Consider the following 17,562-nt stretch of genomic DNA (forward strand, 5'->3'; position numbering starts at 1 on the left):
TCTGATATATTAGAAATGTCGGGGCAAGATGAGGAGCTCCTTATTATGTTTGTGTCCTCCATAGCAGCGGTCATCGTTGCTGCTGCACTAGATTTCACAGGCTGCGCAAGATTTGTGCTTAAGTTACGCAATTTGCGTATCTGCTGCGTAGTCCCGTCTGTCCCCCGGTCAATCTTGCGGTATTTCGCTCCCCTCTCCTCAGCTCTGCTTTTACTGTAAAAATTGCCACTTTCTCTGGCCTGTAGAGCGGCGGTTTTAGCAGGGGTGGGTGTAGACTTACCCCCCGACTTGAACGCTGCATGTCTCAATCTCTGTGGTGTTCTCAGCTGCTGTGTGCCGCTCAGGCTGGGGCTGCAGGCTGTGGCTGCTGTGAGGCGGGCGCCATCTTGGCTCCTCAGCATGAGGGGAGAGCGCTCCAGCTTCTTTGCTTTTCCTGCTCTTTTACTGAGCGGATCCATAATGTGGGGGCACCGCTGGTATTTATGGAGGTTCCCACAAGTTTGCTGTTAGTCCTGGCTCATAAATCGCTTATTAATAGCGCTTGGTAGGCCGCCCTGGAGAGGAGCACAGAGCTCAGGCTTCCATACAGCTCAGACGCTGGCCACGCCCCCTTTTGCAGCTTTTTTCTGCAGGCAAAACCTGGTCTCTTGACAGTAAAGAAACTGCTTAAAAAAGCAGGATTTGCTGTGTTTTTTTGCTGGTTTATCATGCTGATACAGTTTCGTGCTTGTTGTTCCTGAGATTTCAGCACCAAAAACAGCAGAACCTGATACCTGTGTTGCATTGCTGGCTATGGGTGAGAAAATGCTGCAAAATCGCTGAAAGAAGTGACATGCTGCAGTTTTCAAAAACACAACAGTTTTCTGATTCAGCCAGAGAAATGTCTGTGCATGAGATTTCTAAAAGCTCATAGCTTTAGCTGGTACTGTTAAACGCAGCTTTTAATTTTGCATAAAAAAGCAGCAAAAACGCAACTGTCACAGTCCAATTCTTGGATCTGTGTCAGATTCAGGATTCCCTCATATAAACCCTTTTTTTTCCTTTGCAGGCCTGGGAGCCTAATATGGGTTTTTGCCCCCGGTGGCCATAGGTGTTATTGCATGTCTGTTTTGGTTTCCCTACTGATGTGACCACTCCCTTGGCTATATAAAGTTACATGGTGTATCAGCAGGTGTTGGTTACAGCAAGTCCTTTTTGGATTCCAACCACAGTGAAGTGAGCAGCTGGCTCTGAGGTGTTGAGCCACTGCTGAAACCTGGTGAAGTAGCAGCTGGCTCTGAGGTGTTGAGCCACTGCTGAAACTGGTGCTGAACTCTGCCTGCCTGGTGACTGCAGCAGGGAAAGATAAGTTTTGGTGTTTCCCCCTTTTTCCTTTGTGTGTATTAGTGCAGCAGTGGGACCAGTGTTCCCACTATCCAGTTCCCTAGCAAGGGATAGGTGCAGGGATAGTGAGGGATTCAGGTATCCTGCTCCACGACAGGTGAAGAGTCTGTATAGGGAACGTTAGGAGTGTTCAGGGACACTGCCTCAGGGGAGTGCAGGAGGTCTCCACGTCCCCGTTCCCTATTGCAGGCCCACCGTTGTAACTGTTTTCCTGGTGTTCCCTTTTTGTCTTGTTTCAGTTACCGACCTGCGGGTCATGTCACACAGGACAGGTACACGTGACAGCAACATGTGGACTTAGCCTAAAGCAAGATTAACCCCTTAACGTCCATGGACGGGCATTGCCTGTCATGGCAGGATGTAAGTTCCTGCACCATGACGGACTATGCCCATCATGCATTTAAACTGTCACTGCATGTAAATGCGCAGTGATAGTTCAGTTCTGACAGCTATCATAGACAGCTGACAAGCACAGCATGATCGGGCAGGAGATGCTGAAATTTCAGCATCTTCTGCCCAGTCAGTGCAGGAGCTCAGGGCTGTGGTGGCTGAGCTTCCTCCACTAACAGTCAGGAGTGGCGTCCGCACCCACCTCTGGCTGTTAAAACCCTGATTTCTGCGATCAGGCGTGATCGCAGCATTCAGAGGGGAGACAGAGGGTCGGGGGCTCCATCTGCCTTCTGATCGGTGTCCCCGCGATGTAGTCACCCAATCTCTGCCATGATGACCGGGGTTGTCATGACAACCCCCAGGTCATTCAGCTACGGAAAGCCTCTGAGACCATCGTCACAGCATGGTCTCAGCAGCTTCCAGCATAGGGTATAATACATTGCAATGCTAGTGCATTGCAATGTATTATACCTGCAATGAAAGTGAAAAACTGAAAGTCCCATGAAGGGACAAGGTAAACAAAAACATTTTTTAAAAAAAGTGAAAAAAATTTAAAAAATAATAAAATAATTAAAAATTCCCCCTAAAAAATAAGTGTTTTTACGTAAAAAAAATAAAATAAACCAAAAAATACACATGTTTGGTATCGCCGCGTCCGTAAAATTCCCATCTATAAAAGTGTCACCCTTCTATAAAAGTGTCACCCTTCATAGAAACGCCGTAAAAAGAACACAAAAAAGTAGAAAATTATACTTTTTCCAAGCGGTATGATGAAAAAGTGGAATAAAACGCAATAAAAAAAACAAATGGTGATAAAAATAGTTTCACTGAAAGCGTCATCTTGTCCCACAAAAAACAAGCCACCATACAGCTTCATCAGCTGGAAAATAAAAAAAGTTATAGCTCTCAGAAAAAAGTGATGCAAAAATAATTATTTTTTCTATAAAAGTTTTTATTGTGTAAAAAACACCAAAGCATAAAAAACTCTATAAATGAGGTATTCCTGTAATTGTACTGACCTGAAGAATAAAGCTGCCTTACCAATTTTACCACAAACGGAACGGAGGAAAAAGAAAACATTTCCTGGATTGCTGGTTTTTGTTCATTCTGTTTTGGAACCAATAAAAACGTCAGCTTGTCCCGCAAAAAACAAGCCTGCACATGACTCTGTCCGCCGAAATATGGAAAAATTATACCTCTCAAAATACAGCGATGCAAAAATTCCTTATAAAAAATTCTTACAAAAAAAGCGCCTTTTAGTGTGTGACAGAAGCTAAACATAAAAAAAGATATAAATCTGGTATCACTGTAATCGCAATGACCCAAAGAAAAAGGCATCTATTTACTAATACCGCATGAGGAACGGCGTAAAAAATAGAACCAATTCTTCACCTGTTGTGGATTTGTTCATTCTGCCTCCCAAAGATCGCGGTAAGGCGATCACAGTGGTTTACCCCCACATATGGGGTATCAGCGTACTCAGGACAAATTGCACAACAACTTGGCATCCTATTTCTCCTGTTACCTTTGTGAAAATAAAAATTTGGGGGCAAAAAGTTCATTTTTGTTGCTAAAAATATAATTTTTTTTATTTTCACTGCTCTACGTTATAAACTTCTGTGAAGCACTTGGGGGTTCAAAGTGTTCACCACACATCGAGATAAGCTCCTTGGGGGGTCTAGTTTCCAAAATGGTGTCACATGCGGGGGTTTCCACTGTTTAGACACATCAGGGGCTCTCCAAACTCGATATGGCGTCCGATCTCAATTTCAGCCAATATTGCGTTGAAAAAGTCAAACGGTGCTCCTTCTCTTCCGAGCTCTGCCATGCACCCACACAGTGGTTTACCCCTACATATGGGGTATCAGCGTACTCAGGACAAATTGCACAATAACTTTTGGGGGCCTGTTACCCTTGGGAAAATAAAAATTGGGGATGAAAAGATCATTTTTGTGGAAAAAAATATGATTTTTTAAATTTTACGGCACTACGTTATAAAATTCTTTGAAGCCCTTGTGAGTTCAGAGCTCTCACCACACATCTAGATAAGTTCCTTGGGGGATCTAGTTTCCAAACTGGCATCACTTGTGGGGGGTTTACACTGTTTAGGCACATCAAGGGCTCTCCAAACGCGTCCGATCTCAATTCCAGCCAAAAAAGTCAAATGGCGCTCCTTCCCTTCCGAGCTCTGCCATGCGCCCAAACAGTGGTTTACCCCCACATATGGGGTATCAGCATACTCAGGACAAATTGCACAACAACTTTTGGGGACCTGATACCCTTGGAAAGATAAATATTGGGGATGAAAAGATCATTTTTGTGGAAAAAATATGATTTTTTAATTTTATGGCACTACGTTATAAACTTCTGTGAAGCCCTTGGGGGTTCAAAGTGCTCACCACACATTTAGATAAGTTCCTTGGGGGGGTCTAGTTTCAAAATGGGGTCACTTATGGGGGGTTTCCACTGTTTAGGTACATCAGGGGCTCGCCAAACGCAACATGGCATCCACTCTCGCTTCCAGCCAATTTGACATTCAAAACCTAAAATGATGCTCCTTCCCTTCTGAGCACTTCCGTGCACCTAAAGATTGGTCTTCCTCCACACATGGGGTATCGGTGTACTCAGGAGAAATTGTACAACAAATATTGTAGTTCATTTTCTCCTGATACCCTTGGCAAAATAAAAAAAATTGTGCCCAAAGTAAAAGTTTTGGGAAAAAAGTTAAATATTCATTTTTTCCTTCCACATTGCTTCAATTCTTGTGAAGTACCTAAAGGGTTAAAAAAACATCTTGAATGTGGTTTTGAACACCTTGAGGGGTGCAGTTTTTAGAATTGTCACTTTTCTGTTATAGTGACCCCCCAACTCACTTCAAATGTGAGGTGGTCCCTAAAAAAAAGTTTTGCAAACTTTTTGGAAAAATGAGAAATCGCTGGACAACGTTTAAACCTAATAACTTTCTAACAAAAAAAAAATTATGTTTCCAAAATAGTGCTGATGCAAAGTTGACATGTTGGAAATGTTATTTATTAACTATTTTGTGTATATTACTCTCCGATTTAAGGGTACAAAAATTAAAAGTTTGGAAATTGCAAAATTTTCAAAATTTTTGGCAAATTTCCGTTATTTTCATAAATAAACGCAAGTCATATCGAAGAAATTTTACCACTGACATGAAGTACAATATGTCACAAAAAATAATCTCAGAATCAGTGGGATCCGTTGAGGCGTTCCAGAGTTGTAATCACATAAAATGAAAGTGGTCCGATTTAAAAATTAAGGCCTGGTCATTAACCTACAAAGTGGCTTGGTCCTTAAGGGGTTAAAAGGGACCCAGTTAGACCAGATGTCTGCAACTTGCACAAGGGTAAGGCTGTGGATGTCTAGGACTGGTCATATGTTTTTATGTCATGCTGATTGAGCATGCTCACTGCCACATCATTCAAGTATAAGAATGCCTCATTCTGCTGACTAGTGCATGCTCCAGTAGTCCACCTCCATTTAACAAGATATCACTGATCCTATAGATACCAGGGATAGGTTATGCTCTAATGACATACTGAAGGAGCATGAGCGATCAGTGTAAGTTGTAGCTCAACCATAACTTAACAATGAAAAATTAAGAGTCTGTATTCTTATACAAAGTTTTAAACTAAATACTAAAATAAATTAAATCTAATTTTATTATCTTCTCATACCGCTAGCGATATCGCTATGTGTAAAGCCTCCTTTATCTATTCCTTATCCTAACTCAATCTAATCTCCTAATCTACAATGCCCCCCACTGTTCTAAACCATACCTTACCCATTAATATTACTAAACTTTACCTGAATTTCCCTATCTCTAGCCCTACCCATAAAGATGCATAACTTACACAAACATCTTAACATTAGAAAGAATTATTTACATTACCACACATTAAATGTACACACATGAACATTAGAGGGAAATGCACATGATGGGTTCCGTCACACCCTTACATTAGAAGAGTAGATATGTCAAAATATCATAATGTTTGGGATGCACTTTAAGCGGCGTTGTTATCTAGGGTGATATTAGCATCACTGCGCACCATTAGGATGTTTTCCAACATTTGCATATGACCATTATGATACTGGCAAAAAAAAGTTGTGTTCAGCCCAACTTAATGTGGCTTGGGTCACTTATTTAGATCCCAATGGTCAAAGTTAAGATGCTTAATGGAAACATCTCTTGTACTGATAGCTTTGATATTATACTGTATAGATTATTTCCAGAAGTGTGTTATAGGTAAAATTTGCTAGTGTGGGCAGAGAATTGCCATTAGCTTGTGAAAGTCTGCTGAATCAATATTACATATAAAATGCATATTTAATGCTAATAACAGTCAAAGCTTTTGTTATATTCTTTGCCACAGGGTGTCTGGGAACATAATTAGTTTTCATTTGAAAGGGCTTCTTGACAGTTAACTGTTTATGGGCCCTATTTTATCTGTATAAAGTATGTACACCTGCAATATGTACAGACTCGAGGGTCATGGAGTTTAAGAGGGGATCCATGTGTTTTTTGCTGCTGAAATTTCTGCTATTGAAAAACAGTTGAATTCATCTGAATGAGGTTGATTTGGTGACAAGCACATGGATTTGTGCAAATGCCATTCAGATGAACTGAACAGTTGCAGACATTTGTAAAATCTATCAAAGAAGTTGCAAAAATACCAGCAAATAATTTAGGCAAGCAGGCACTACATTTTTTTGGCACAAAAAGCCTAGGCTCAAGTTTTTATATATGATGAGAATATTTAGCTAGACTCTAGGAACATTTGCGGAAGAAAAAGAACAGTGTTGGCTTCTCAATGTTAATGGTATGCAGGTTAGAGTGATAAGTTAGTAATCATGCTGTATGTATCAAGCTCACCAGGGGTTCTTATTCATATATTATCTGTCACGGTCCTGTTAGGGTCGGTGTGCAGTCACCGTTGAGCAAGGACTCACCCACACTGCAGAGGGGCCCGGGGTCAGACACGGCCGGATAGTTCAGGCAAACAGGACCTGGAGAAGCTGAAGTCAGTGAGCAGTAAAGGACCTACAGTCATGTGACAGCAAGGGGGCAGGGCTTAGTGTCCTGCTGCCAGAGATAGGCAAAATACTATACAGGAATTCTCAAAGTGAGACAAACCGGGTCATACACAGAGATAACAGTAAAGTACCAGGGATGAGACAGAACAGATAGTCGGGGACAGGCAGTGGTCAAAGCCAAACAGACATAGAAGGTACCAAGCAGAATCCAACAAGCAGTATCCAGAGAACAGGCCGAGTCGTACACCAAGTTATCAGGCAAACAAGAACACAGCACAAACACACTCAGGGGTCAACACACTCTGCCAAGGGCGAAAGTATAACTGACAGGGATTGGAGCTTCCTGAGGCCATAAGAAGCCTTCCCAGAACCAGGGAGAGGCCACAATAATGAGCCCCAGGTGTGCAGGTAAGCCTGCACTGGGATCATAACCTTTAACCTCAGAAGTGCCAGTCATCAGCACTGGTTCCAGACATTAACCCCACATGTGCGAGTCAAACCCGCAATGAGATCATGACATTATCAAATTTACATATAATAATGAATATAATCCTAGTATATTCACTTGATGGCACAGAGGGTTACAATTAATAACCATAATAATTGTTGCTGTAGATAAGCCCCCGATCTGACCTGCAAGATAAGAAAAATATGTTTTATTATACTCACCTGGGGGGGCGGTCCAATGCAGTATGGTCCGACGAGTGTCGCACGTCCAGGTCCGCAGCCTCCCATCTTCTTGCAACGCCGTCCTCCTGATTGCTTCATCGCTCCTGGCATCGCACTTCTGCACAGGCGTACTTCTCTGCCCTGTTGAGGGCAGAGCAAAGTACTGCAGTGTGCAGGCCTTCCAAAAATCGGAATAGAAATCGATCAAAAAATGTCATGAGCCTGAAAATAATACCAATAAAAACGTAAACTTGTGCCGCAAAAAGTAAGACCTCAAATAACTCTGTCGACGAATTATGTAAAAATTATAACTCTCAAAATATGATGATTTAAAAAATTGTCTTTGAAAAAAAGTCTTTTAGTGTGTGACAGCAGCCAAACAGAAAAATCCGGTATAAATCTGGTATCGCTGTAATCACAACGACCCAAAGAATAAAGTCGTCTAATCATTTATACCACAAAGGGAACAGTATAAAAAATTCTTCACTTGCTGTTCAATTGTTCATTCTGCCTCCCAAAGATCGCAGTAAGGCTCAGCAAACATTTATCCTGCACACTATGTTGAGCGCTTACACTCGGGTTTCCATGTAAATCTCTGAAATACGTGATTCACACAGAACCCCTAGCTGAAGATTTCTTATGAGGCAGACTGAGGCACTGTGGATGAGGCACTGTGGATGCTGTCTGAGATGAGATGTCTGTCTTTTTTTTCAGCCACAGTTTTGTGCACCTCTGAAAAGAAGGGCACCACTGAACAGAGGCCAGACGGAATCCAGAGTAACTTTGCTGCATTATTATAGTGACTGGATCCCTTGGGGGTTTCATCTGTCACATTACTCAGAGATTTAGATGGAAACCCCAAAATAAGTGCTCAATCCACAAAAAAGCAAGTTCTCACTGAGGTCCCTCATCTGTCAATGGAAATATAAGGCGCTTCCAAATTACTGGTAGTACAAAGGCTCTGGAAAAGTGATATGGCCCTCAACCTCATAAGAAATTCAGCAAATTCTGTGCTCCCAAATCCAAATGCCCCCTCCCTTCAGAGCATCACAAAGTGTATAAACCACAGTTAGTGTCCACGTTTGGCATTTCTGTAGCCATGAGAGCCTGCCTAATTTACGGGTGCATGAGCTGGGCCCAATGTACGGGCACTACAACATACTGGTCAGTACAGCATACTGGTCACTACTAGTGATGAGCGAGTAAACTCATTGCTCAGGTTTCTCCGAGCATGCTCGCTGTGTCCTCCGAGTATTTTGACTTGCTCGGATATTTAGTTTTCATCCTCTTATCTGCATGATTTGCGACTGCTAGACAGCTTGAATACATGTGTGGATTGCCTGTTTGTTAGGGAAATCCCACATGTATTCAGCCTGTCTACAAGTCACAAATCATGCAGATAAGATGACGAAAACTAAGTCTCTGAGCACACCAAAATACTCGGAGGACACCTGAGCATGATCGAGAAAACCCGAGCAACGAGTATACTTGCTCATCATTAGTCACTACATTGGCAGTTTGCAATTTTAACTCAGCAACATCCACTGCTGCTTGTTTCTGGAAAGCACCCATGGAGTCAAAATCATCACTACACCTGTAGATAAATTCCCAAAGGGGTATAAATTCCAAAATGGGGTCACTTAATGGAGAATTCTGCTCTTCTAGCTCTTAGTTACTCTGTATATGGAGGCTGCAACTTATTATAGAAATCTCTGTGCTCCAGGATGCCGCCTGTATAAAAGTACTGCTTAACCATACGGTGAGACTCAGGAGGCACGAATCGCTATTTGAAAATAGCTCTCTGTCCCTCCCGAGTCTCACCATGTGACTAAGCAGTACTGTACAGCCACATATGGGGTATTTCTACATTCACCAGAAATTGTGGGACAAATTTTGGTACCATTTTTACCCAATTCCCAGTGTAAAAATGTAAAGTCTGAGGTTAAAACAAAGTTTTGGGGATAAAAATGTAATTATTTTTTTCTACATTGACCAAGGCTATGGATTGAACTACATGGACTTAAAGTCTTCTTTCACCCTTAAAAACTATGTTAATATGTTTCTATGTTACTATGTTAATAGTATAAAATTCTGTGACCCACCTGTTTTGTCAGTATGATCTCTGCATCCATAGTTGAATTCATCCAAAGGTGTAGTTTGTAAAATGGGGTTTCTTAAGGGGGGATTCTGCTTTTCTGGCACCTCAGGGGTTCTGCCAATGTGACGGCAGGCTCAAACCAGTCCAGAAAAATGTGAACTCCAATTTGGCACTTCTTACCTTCTGAGCTTGGCAATGTGCCTCAAAAGTAGTTTTTGACCACATATGGGGTATTGTCATACTCTGGAGAAATTGCACAACAAATCAGATTTTAAACTCTGCACCACCTCTGAAAAACAGATGAATTTCAGTGACAGTAAATTCCAAGGTGAAATATGGCGTGCAGTATCGTGTTAGTCACACAAGAATGAACTGTTTGAGTGTGGATGAGGCCTGTATGACAAAGAAGATATGCTACAAACAATTTGAAAATCAGATGTCCCCTACTGTATTAAGTTAGGAACACAATAATTTTTTGGTGGCATCTATAATAAACTACAGTAGATGCTTCAAACTCTTTGAAAGTCAGGTCCCCTATTGTATGAGATTAGGAATAGAAGAATTTTTTGTGGCCTACGGATAAGGCCTCTATAACACACTAGATGCTACAAACTATTTTAAAGTCAGGTTCCCTACTGTATGACACTAGGAACAGAAGAATTTTTTGTAGCCTATGGATCAGGCCTCTGTAACACACTAGCTGCTACAAACTAGTTAGTCAGGTCCATTACTGTATGATGTAACAAACAGAAGAATTTTGGGGGGCCTGTTGATAGAGCCTGTGTAACATTGACTAGATGATCAAAACAATTTCAAAGTAACATGTCCCCTACTCTATAATGTTAGTAACAGAAACATTTTTGGGGAACTGTTGATAAGGCCTGGATAACATTGACTAGATGCTTGAAACAATTTAAAAGAGACAGGTCGCCTACTGTATGACGTTAGTAACAGAAGAATTTTTTTGGGCCTGTTGATAAGGCCTGGATAACATTGACTAGATGCTTGAAACAATTTCAAAGTGAGATGTCCCCTACTGTACGAGGTTAGTAACAGAAGAAATTTTTGGGGCCTGTCGATAAGGCTTGTATAACTTTGACTAGATGCTCAAACAATTTCAAAGTGACATATATCCTACTGTATGATGTTAGTAACAGAAAAAATTTTGGGGGCCTGTCAATAAGGCCTGTATGAGATTGAGTAGATGCTACAAACAATTTAAAAGTGACATGTCCCCTACTGTATGACAATAGTAACAGAAGAATTTTGGGGGGCTGGAATGGGAGCATACAACAGGATTAGTAATAGGGCAACTATGGGAAGTACGAGATCCAGGATCCAGCATACAACTATTACTCATCTACCCAACACCAACTACCAGAGATCGTTTGATGCTCGTCAGAAGATAGGTGTAACAGATGTGCCTCGTAAGCTACGTATAAAAGATGCCGGTGAGAAATTGGATGCCAAAGATGCACATAATCTAGAAGATAGGCTCAAAGCAATTTTAAACCCAGATCTCAGCTGCTATATCACGTTTGTAAAAAAAATAAAATAAATTAATATTAATGTGCATCAGCTCTGCACACAGAACAATTTCAATGCTACTAAATGAAAAGGTTGGATATAACAGGCTGTATCATGTTAATCAACAGAAAAAAATAAATATTTTAAAGTGCTTGACGTCTGCAGACAGCTTCATATCACAGCCACAAAATGACAATGTGGGATATGGTGGGCTGTATCACATTCAGCAACAGAAAAATTTTTACTTTTTTTAATGCACGTTAGGTCTGCAGACAGTTTCATATCACCACAACACTAAATGACAAGGTGGGATACAGCAGGCTGTTTCACATTTAGCTAGTGAAAAAATATTAATTAGAATGCTATACTCGTGTATGGAGCACAATAGAAGTAGCGCACAGCATGTGCTCTGCTGGCTTTCTTTGTGGACCTCAGTATGGCCAAAAAAGGCTAGAAGGTAAATTTAACAGCCACACTGGACACTAGCTACCTACAGTATCTGACTGATATACAACCACCTATCTAAGTAGCTAAAATGTGGATACAGTAGGCTTTTTCACATTTAGCTAGTGAAAAAATATTATTTAGAATGCTATTCTTGTGCATGGAGCACAATAGTAGCAGTGCACAACACATTTATAGGACACGTGCCCTGCTGGCTTTGTCTGTGGACCTCAGTAATGGCCCCCCCAAAAAACAAATCTGGAAGGTAAATTTTACATCCACACTGGACACTATCTAGCTACACTAACTGATATACAACCGCCTAACCAACTAGCTAAAATCTTGCTGCTAACAGTGCCAGCGTCAGGAGTAGCCTCTCTGCGCTGTTACAGTGTCAAAATGGTACTAAAGCAAGATGTCCGCTCTTTATATGGAGAGGGACATGTGATTTCAGCAGCCAATGACACAAGACGTTGTGTCCTGACATTGTGGGTGTTTCCTGCGCCCTGATTGGCTATCCGCAATGTGCACATATAAAGTTAGGAAAATAAATGACTGCTTACAAGAATGCCACACCTGTTAGCCAAATGCTCATGATACACCACCATTATCGTTGCTAAAGTGCTGAAAATATTTTTGTGGCAATGCAAATATTTTCCCGCACTTTTACCGAATGCTACCAATTTTTACCGATTTTATAAAATTTTCCTATCACTAATCTGAATGTGACATATTCATGCCAAATTTATGTTTGGTGATCGTTTTCCGAATAAATTCTCTCATCACTAGTCACAATCAAGAAATGATGCTGTAAAGAGCTCCTCAGAGTGTCCTAGTGTAGAATCACTAGTTTCGTGGGACTCAACATGGTGGGAGGAAGGAGGACCAGACTGAAGATTAAGTGATTCAGACTTTAGACTGGTAAGACTGGACAGTGTGGAAGACTGTGTGGTGCTGCCAAGCCTGCTGGAAGCATTATATGCTATACAATTATCCACCTGTTTGCAGTGATCTGGGCTTAGAAGTGGTGCACAATGTCTCCCTGCAAAGTGGGACTAGAACCTATGTGTCATGTATGGGCATGTTTCTTGTGCTCCAGCAACAGACATAGTCACACCTGTCCCACATCCTCGGCATCTACGTGCACTATCATCAGCACTTGTATTTCCTCGCCCCTTAACGCACACCTTATGCATTTTGTAATGCTAGGTCTCTTTAAACCAAGTTTATTTCTTTTCTTTTAATAAAAGAAAAAAATTGGTCATCTGCAGCAATCAAAGTGGTTTTTGTGAGTTTACTCCACTGTAATGTAACAGAAAGAATGCAAAATTGTATGAATGACAATCAAATTCAATCAAGAAAAATGTTTCAATGCTTTTACTCAGTTTTAGAGATCACAGAAATGTCCACAGTCCACATAACACTGTATAGCTGAGAAACTGAGGCCTCTCACCTAGCCAAATCAGTTCTCAAACTTTGCACTGACGAGAGCCAATAGCTCGAAACATCATGTCTGCAAATTGAGATTCTGATTTGGCTTTTATCCTAAGTCATTTTACAAGACCGTTAAAGGATTGATTGTGACTTGTAGGATCGCTACCACCAACAGGTGGTGCTGTAGAGTTCAAGCCCTCTTCCTCTCTGAAGAGGCAATTTGCATATTATTTTCCAGAGGAGCATTGCACGACGAATAAGCCTCCTTACCTTGACAAGCCAGAGCTGGTATGTCACTCTGCACAAGGAGAAACCTTACCCCTTAGACCTATGATGTTCCCTAATTGAAGTCCTTTTATATATAGCCCATTCACTACTTCTCTGAACATAACTCTCCATCAAGCGTCACCGCACCCAAAAGCACCACAAAAATTGGCTTGTTTACCAGCTCAAGCAGCCTTTATCTATCCCCCATTTCCTCAAAATGGATAGACCATCATTACAATAAAAGCACCTGTACCTTGGCTCTCCCCCACCTCATTGTAGATTGTAAGCTCTTACGGGAAGGGTCATCATTATTTTGCTTTAATTATTGTATCATTTTTAACATTGTTACTTATGACTTATATATGAACTGTTGAATTGTACAGCGCTGCGAAATATGTTGGCGCCATATAATAATAATCTTTATTTTTATATAGCGCTAACAAATTCCACAGCGCTTTACAGTTTTGCACACATTATCATCACTGTCCCTGAAGGCTCACAATCTAAATTCCCTATCAGTATGTCTTTGGAATGTGGAAGGAAACCGGAGTGCCCGGAGGAAACCGACGCAAACACAGGGAGAATATACAAACTCCTTGCAGATGTTGTCCTTGGTGGGATTTGAACCAAGGACACTAACCACTGAGCCACCGTGCCGCCCCTATATATAAATTACAATTATTATTATTACACCCTTTCAAGGCAGTAATATTCCCTAATTTTAGTGACAAGGATCTGCAACTAACCTCTTAGTGCCAAAGAATAGATTAAGAGGTTTTGTGAAGCCCAGATGTGCAGACAAGGAGTTAGGTGAAATGTCATCTACCTATTTTTGGACTCAATAGTTTCTCAGTGTATGTATACTAATTATTGGGAGATATGCTGTCCATAAGTCTTTATATGCTTAGCACCCTTATAAATTATTCTTTCAGGTTAAAAAAAATGCTAAATAGTTCCACATGTTTGTTTATTATATTTAAGTCTTTCCTTACTTACTGTATAAGTTCCTTACCTAGAACTTTATATACAATGGTTCTAAGATCTTTGTTGCACTTCCTCTTGTGTAAGGGTATGTGCACATGTTGCAGATCCGCAACACTTTTCCAAGGGATGTACAGTACCATATTGTCCTATGGAAAACAAAAACCGTTGTGCACATGCTGCTGAAAATTCCACGCGGAAACGCAGCTGTTTATCTTCCGCAGCATGTCAATTCTTCATTTTTTACACCTATTCCATTATAGGAATCCGCAGGTGTAAAAACACAGGCCAAATCCGCACAAAATCCGCTAGAAATCCACAGGAAATCTGCAGTAAATCCGCAGGTAAAGCGCAGGCATTTTGACCTGTGGATTCTGCAGATTCCACGCGGAAAAATCCGCACACGAATCCGCAGCGTGTGCACATACCCTTAGGCTGAATTCACACAAAACATTCTGCAATGTTTTCGAAGGGACGAGAATTTTTTTGTAAAAAATGTTGCAAAAAGTTGTTACTTTTCAATTGACTGATAAGTCCAAATACACAAGATTTTTGTTTGGGATGTTTTTGTGATATTTTAGGGGTTTGGGCTGTTTTTAAAATGAAGCATGCGCTGTTCACATTTGCAACATAGACGTTAAATGCAGTATTTCTGCATTATCAGTGTGAACCTGGTTTATAATTTATATGAATAAAATAGTTTATCAGGGGATAAATGGTGAATTTCCTGTCCTGCTTTTATTTTTTTTATATATACTTAATGTAAAGATAGAAAATGCTTTTTTCAGTTTTCAATATAAGAGCTTTGTTCATTTGGAAGCACCATCTTTAGTAAGTGCATTATCATTGGAGAGAGTCAATAGCAATGGTTTGATGAGCTGTACCAGAGAGTGAAAGGAATCCAGCCAACAACTGATCAGTATTTATGAGAACCTCTTCGAGAATGTGGGAAAAGCTTCTCAGGTGGCTACCTCATAAGGTTGGTAGAGTGCCAAGTTTGCACATAGTTATTAGTAAGGAAAAGGATAAAGAATCTAAGATAGAGGCAATTTTGATACTTTTTAGATACTTTCTGTTTTCTAGCTCCATTTATATTATTTCATAATTTTTTGCTACTTCAGTATTATCATATAATATGTGAAAGAGTAAAAATATGCTATAAAGAAAAATGGTTCTATAAGCAGATGTAACTATCTATTCACTTCACTGGTACAGTATTACAGTGTATGTATTGATAATTACTTCAAATATTTTGATAGTGAAGGTGCATATATATATAGCACCTAACGACCTATGGCACTAAACGCCCACCAATCAGCATTTTATACAGGAAGACCGCATTCCAAATGCACACTGAATTTCACAATGTGAAGTAAGGGGTAGGGGCCTGCAACTGTCCCTGGGGTTGGGGCCTTTACTATCCGTGTCCCAGGCATAGTCTTGAAGGTAGAGATGCCTGAGTCTCCAACCTTACTATGCTCCTGAATACATACTGAACTAATTCCTCACCCACCCTGGGAGGTATGAGACTGACAAGAAATGGATGGCACAAAGCAGACTGGCAGGGGAAACAGAGTGGGATGAAAGGAAACTGCAATCATACATAAAAAGGCTCATGAAGCAACAAAGAGGAAAACAAGGGAACAGTAGGAGCAACCATCCAAATGGGAGAGTATAAGGAAATACACACACTACCAAAACCATGCAAATAACAGCTAACGTAAACGCCAATTGGCTGTCATAAATAAGGACTTCACCACCAAACTGAGTAGTTGTAAGCTATCACCAGTAGGTAACAGGGGAAGCAATGAGGTTTAAATAGAAGGCCCTGCAGAGAGATAGGATAGGCCAAATACAAATGGAAAACACATGCTTTAAAAATTGAGTGGACAAAAGGGAAATCAGCACCCAGACAGCAACAGGATTTCCAGTGCCTCAGCAGATAGAGACACGGGCAGACAACCACAAGATTGCTGGATTGAATCCTGAGGCAAGACACTGAGTAATCTGTATTAGATCGTTCAATGCAAGTAGGCTGAAAGTATTCTTGGCTTCGCAGGTCTAATTTACACATAACAATGTGCTGCCAAGAGCAATGATCTTTTCTGCAGCACAAAAATCATTTCACCAAATAAACCAGGGTTTTGCTTGTTACAGGGTGGGCCATGTATACGGATACACCTAAATAAAATGGGAATGGTTGGTGAAATCAATTTCCTGTTTGTGGCACATTAGAATATGGGAGGGGGAAAACTTTTCAAGATGGGTGATGACCATGGCGGCCATTTTGAAGTCAGCCATTTTGGATCCAACTTTATTTTTTCCAATAGGAAAAGGGTCATGTGACACATCAAACTTATTGAGAATTTCACAAGAAAAACAATGATGTGTTTGGTTTTAAGGTAACTTTATTCTTTCATGAGTTATTTACACGTTTCTCTTTTTTTATGTCGCAGAGGTTAACACGTGAGGAGCAGATAGAAATTCTGTTGATGTCTGGTGAACGCGGTACCCTGGTCATTGCAGCAGATTTCAATGCAAGAAAAGTGTCACGATTCCCATTTTATTTAGGTGTATCCATATAAATGGCACACCCAAAAAAGTCTGCCTCATCACTGAACATAATGTGCAGTGTAAACTAAAGGTCCTGTTCCAATTTTTGTTTTGCCCATTCTGCAAATTCAGTGCTTCGATCTGGCATCAGTCGAACATCCCTTCGGCGGATATTAGCTCCTCACAAATGGCACCCTTACAAAATCCAGCTGCTGCTTCATCTCAATGAGAATGAACCAGATCAGCACACTGAATTTGCAGAGTGGCCAAAACAAAAAGTTTGATGTGTCACATGACCCTCTTTCCATTGGAAAAAATAAAGTTGGATCCAAAATGACCGACTTCAAAATGGCCACCATGGTCACCACCCATCTTGAAAAGTTTTCCCCCTCCCATATACTAATGTGCCACAAACAGGAAATTGATATCACCAACCATTCCCATTTTATTTAGGTGTATCCATATACATGCCCCACCTTGTATTAATGCTTTTATTTTTTAAAAGCATTTGTACTTAGCGTTTGTATGTTTTAAACTTTGCTGTCAATGATCCCTGTGAAATCCAATGAAGCCAAAGACAATCAGCATTCCATATTTCTTTTGTACTTAAAAGATGAAATCTTCAGTAATGATGAACAATATGTGGTTCCCCTGTAAATTTTTACATTTCCTGTTTTGCATGTATGATGTAAACAGTCAGAACAGACACAATGCATGTCAGCTAACAAAATAGCTTCTTTATAAACTTTTCAAAA

The 17,562-nt window shown here is 40.6% G+C and overlaps 1 protein-coding gene across 4 annotated transcripts in view; it reads left to right on the forward strand.

Moving 5' to 3' along the window:
- Nucleotides 1-17,562, forward strand: part of RTN4R (reticulon 4 receptor) — a 382,116-nt gene that overhangs the window by 145,083 nt on the left and 219,471 nt on the right. The window lies entirely within an intron of this gene.

This window comes from Dendrobates tinctorius, unplaced genomic scaffold (genome assembly GCF_039654945.1).
Source record: "Dendrobates tinctorius isolate UK_male_01 unplaced genomic scaffold, ASM3965494v1 ptg000073l, whole genome shotgun sequence".
Lineage (NCBI taxonomy): Eukaryota > Metazoa > Chordata > Amphibia > Anura > Dendrobatidae > Dendrobates > Dendrobates tinctorius.